General features: G+C 38.1%; 1 pseudogene; it reads left to right on the forward strand.

Annotated features, from left to right (window-relative positions):
• Positions 1–962: 962 nt before the first annotated feature.
• LOC136530998 (uncharacterized) lies at positions 963–4,917 on the forward strand (annotated as a pseudogene).
• The last annotated feature ends 365 nt before the right edge of the window (positions 4,918–5,282 follow it).

Consider the following 5,282-nt stretch of genomic DNA (forward strand, 5'->3'; position numbering starts at 1 on the left):
TGCAGCCTGAGTGTCATCATATCATATTACTATAGTTGGTTGGTAAAGAGTGATCGTGGCTCATGGATGCATTTTTGTAGCTTTGCTGGTTATTGTCTTTTTTAGGATAATGAATAATGCGCTCTGTTTCTGCACTTCATTGTCCAGGAAGCCTTACTGACATGGTCTAAGACAAAAATTGGTCCTCATGGAAAATATTGTCTGCCTAGAAATCTAGGAATGGCCACCTGGTTTCTTCAGTTAGATTGGTTCGGTTTATTCCTATGTTTAAGCTTCGGTTTCTGAGAAATGGCAACCGAAATAACCAAGCTGAATAGAAACTGAACCTCATTGACCAATGTTATTTGGTTCAGCTAATTCAGTTTCTTGGTAAACCAATTGGCATCGCCTCAGCACTCAGCAGGGCGGCACAAACACAGCACTGCAACAGCTACTGACCTCATGAGCTTTTCAATTTGATTCAAGGAAACAGTAAAGGTAAGGTAGTAAGGCACCTTCTTAGTGGAAGAAGTGCAGCTTGAATTAGCATAAGCACTTCCATCAAACCATTTTACATTTCACTAAGCATAAATTGTCTTGGCAAGAAAAAGAATCCAAGAGGCAATACTGGCGTTGAGTTGCTGAGCCCACATCTGTCTTCATTTCTTCTGCATTTTTGCCAGCGTGAAAGATTGGCAGTTTGCTTTCTTGGCATTGAGTAATTGGCTGGCCGCAGGCTGGTGGGTAGGTGGTGCTGTGAGCAAGGGGTGAAGGTGGCGGTGTGGACAGGGCTGAGCTGGGCAAACATAAGGTCGGGATCTTCTCCACGACAGAGATGTATTATTGGGACCAATGACTGCTGTAAATAGTGATTTCCCATTGCATTACAAGAAATCATTGGGATCAGCTGGCCCTACTTAGTAGCTCTGGCTCTGCCCCTTGGTATGGAAGAGGAGCGAGGGTAGTGGCAGGTGGTGTGAGGTGAGACTGTGATAGGCAAGTCAGACATGGAAGATCTGCGGGATTTCTGCAGTAGTGAGTCTATGGGGGATTCAGGTGTTCTCACTCAGCTCTGCCTTTTGCACCATATGTATTAATTGGATTGCTGAGGCACTTGGTTGATTTGAATATAATGTATGTTCAGAACTGATCAACTTCTTCAGCCTATTTGGTTTCCAGCTGATGGAAACATAGACCTAACACCCAAAACTGAACAAAGCACATTTCAAAAACCGCACTTAGCAACAAAAATTGAACAAACCAAGAAAATTAGGTACTTCCTCAACGTTTTTTGGTTTGGTTTTTGGGTTGTCCATTCCAACTAGAAGCTGTGCTTTCATGTTTGCCACAATGTAAACCCTTGTTTGTTGAAAATTGCTGGTCTATGCGATTGCCTGAGAATGGTGTGAGTTGGTGAAATTAATGTTTGTTTTATGTTGTGTCATAATGCATTATAATAATGCATATTTTTTCCTTGAATGGCGCAGGAGAGCTACATGTTATCATTAATTGAGAAGAAAAAGTATGGCATCTACAACTACACCACATGAAGCACACATGAGAACCCACACCCAAACTACACAACAACAACAAAACTTGCCACACAAAAACAAAAAAACATGAATAAAGGTCCTAAGTCTTCCTCTGTAATTGATATGATCCTTGGTAATAAACGAGTAAAGGTTGTAGCTACTGTTGGTACTTGTACAGGTTCATTAACCTCCTAGAGGTATGCTTCTCATGTTGGGAAATTGTTTAAGAAAATTGACCAGTGAAGAGAAATGATAGATAGACTTTTGCTGAATCTGTAAGAATGCTGCAACTTCACTATATATATCATATATTCATGTCAAATCTGTAAATAGAGTGAAATGTTAGCTACTGAATCTGCTGCTGACAAAATCTAAATTAAATATATAAAAAATATTTGTTTTCTAATTCAATCTGATGCTAACATCTCACATAACATCATATTGAAGCATTATAACTTAGTGATCAAAATTCTGTAGCAGCAGCATTTCTGTGCTCCTTTAACATGTAACATTTATGTTACTTGTAGAAATCAATATGTAGGATTTTGGTTGTCTTCAATTGTCCCTATGGTTTTTTTCCCTTTTTTTTGTATATACGGGATGAGCCATGCAGGCTGATAATGAAGATGTAATTAGCAAGTAACCTTTGCTCTAAGTAGAAGATAATTTACTGAACCTTTGCTCTAAGTAGAAGATAATTTACTGTGTTATATGGGTGGTGGTAATCTTGTATCAATTTAAACTGTTACGTTTTCTTTATGTATGATCTGTTTTTTGAATTATTGTGCAGTTTGAGTAAGTGGTGTTAAGTTAGATGTCATGTTTGGTCTACCTCATAACAATGTTTTCAATCCCCATCAACTACTTTGGATACCATTTGGATAATGGCAGTTCAATCTGTAACATTATAACATAATTCGTTTGTGGTCCAAAACTTAAAACTAGACACATGAACAACCCCTGGGCAGACCATTGTACAGTTGAATTTAATAATGTACAGGACCAGGATTTGACTAAAACATAGTCCCACACCTAGAGACTGACAGACAGTGCTCCCAGGTTCAGGGTTGACTAGCCCTGGTAAAATGGGGTGGATTGTGTCTAGTCAAACACTCCATTTGATGATATAGGTCCATGATAGCCCATGGTTTTATTTTGCGCTAATGTTGTGTACAACTGCCAAATATACAAAAGGTATTCTAAATTCTGCATATATCAGTGTTATTCAAGTATATTGCTGATCTATGATCTAATTAGAGTGTCACAACCAATAGTTTTGTTTATCGCAAAAAAAAAAAGTTTTGTTTGGTCATATTTGCTTAGTCTCTATTTTGAATGCGAATTGGAGGTTAGGCCTTACAATCATGCAATGCCATATAGTGAGGCCACAGAAAAAAAATTAGGTACTATACAATACAGTCACTTGAACTCAGAGGGGAATTCGTGGCAGCTATTCTTTTTTTTCACAGTAAATTGTATGCTTATCATTTTTATAATCAAATTTGGTAACTCCAGTATAAATTTTCCTCTTGGTATGGTTTTGTTTTGTTTTGTTTTGTTTGTTTTTGCATTCTTTGGTCTTTGAGACTATCTGTTTTTCTGTTTCCACTCCAAGGAAAATGTTTGTTGGTGATTCTTACAGTATATACACTTTTGAACGCAATTACAGTATATACACACTACTTACTCCTAATATGATTACAGCAAGTGCTGGCAATTTTGCAATGTCTCTGTTAACCAGTTGATCTTGAACTACATAGGTAAACATGGAAACAAGATACAGCTGGATAGTGAGACTCAGCTTTTCTTGTATCAGATGGTAGGCACGTGGGGTCAACTTCTCTTTCCAAAACCATGGAAAGAATTTCGATTATGGTATGATGACCACAAAGCCAAAGGACTCAAACCTATTCTCCAAGGCATGGTAAACTTTCTTTTTCTTACGTAATGTCTGTCTGCTTCTTCAGTTCCTATGTTAATGGAATTTATGTACCTCATTTCTTATTTATAGCATTTTCTTCCTATGATGATATATGTTCATATTCTATCAATATTTGTTAGCTTTACTGATGCTGTTATTTCACTCCTAACATTGCAGAAAACTACAGGATGGTACAAGAAGATGGGTGAGAGAATATGGACTCCTTGGTTCATTAAATTTGTCCACTCACGTGGATACTTCAATATCTACACAAACTTGCTGAAGGAAAGGGCCCTCAGCGTCTCTCATAGGGATGCAGGTGTGAACTATGGGAAAGTGTTGGGCCAGATTCTACTTTGTTGGATGGGAAGAATCTTGATTTCAATTTATGGGAATTGCAGCCTCTAAAGAAGCTAAAGTGGTATGATTTCTGCTTCAATGAAGCTCTTCCAGGAAGAATTGTTAGAAAAAATAGTGTACTTGGTTCTGTGCTCAAATCCGTGCAATTAAAAGTACTGTTGTTCTTGTAACTCTGTACTCAATAGAAGAGAGATTTGCAAGAAACTTGATTTGCCATCTTGACAAGGCAGGCATGAAGAACTCTATTTTCCTTGGTGACAATTCAGAGTTTCTGGATGACCTTGCTCATAGAGGATATCCTGTCATTGATGGTATGAAATTTCTTTGGAGCATCAAATTGAGTAGTTTGCAGGGTTCTGATGATTTTGTTAAGGAAACATTGGTTAAATCTTATGTGATAAAAGCTTGCTTGGACCTGGGGTACAATCTATGGCTACTAAATGGAAATATGATTTCACTTGGCAATAAATTGATTGAGCCATCAGATCAGTCGGTTGACTTCTTTACTGCAGATGAAGGTTTGATGTTTATAAGGAGCTCACTAGACTTGAAAAACAAATGGAATGAACTTACTATGTCAAGAGTGAAAGCGATGTGTACATCTACTGAATTTTCTGTTTCCATCAAACAGAAGAGTTTTGTCCATATGCTAACTGAAGTGCTGGCGAGCAGTGCTGGTGTTAGGCTGGGAAAACTAGATGGGGCTATCAGAGTTATTGAATTAGGGCCTAACACCTCAAACAGATCAATATCAGAATACCAAAGTAATGTGCTTTTTTGGTCTCACAGTAGGGCTTCAGATTCAGTTCAAAAGCAACTTGAAAATATGGACTTATGGTTGGTTGACTCAGATTCGTCTTGTAGTGCTGTTGTTTGTCACCAAAAGCAGAAGTAGCCAGGTTGTTTTGGCACGTTACTTTTGCTTCCCTGAGAAAAACATTGGTGCTATCATAGGGACCCATATCTTTGGATGCATGAGGGGGATCAGCCATCTTTTGATCTTTGTAGATTATACGGTGAAGCTGTTTGATCAAATGTCTGTTTCTGATTACAGTTGGTTATGCCACCGCAGATAACCATTTTGGAGTTCTGCTTCTGCCATGAATTTTGTGCTGAACACAGCTATAGTTTGAGATTCTGAATACTTGGATCCCTTTTGGTTTGGTGAGGGCTAACAAAGTCTTCAGTTAGTTAACCTGCTAATTCAACTCACAGGAGCAGTTTTGAACATTATATCCTGCGCCGTACCATGTTGATAGCAATGCCCAACTACAATCCTGCAGACACTCAAACTGGTATGGTTCCTTTTTGTTCAATGTGCAAAGTACTCATTGGTCTGTACTCTAATTCTGTAGCAATGCAATGTTGTCTGTATTAAAAGCTTGTTTAATCATGAACATCTGGCACGAGAAAATCTGCCAGATATGCATAGCTAACTAGCATGTGTAGTGTTTGTTTTCGTCTGTGATTTGAGTTTTCCTACATTACAT

This window comes from Miscanthus floridulus, unplaced genomic scaffold (genome assembly GCF_019320115.1).
Source record: "Miscanthus floridulus cultivar M001 unplaced genomic scaffold, ASM1932011v1 fs_252_1_2, whole genome shotgun sequence".
Classification (NCBI taxonomy): domain Eukaryota; kingdom Viridiplantae; phylum Streptophyta; class Magnoliopsida; order Poales; family Poaceae; genus Miscanthus; species Miscanthus floridulus.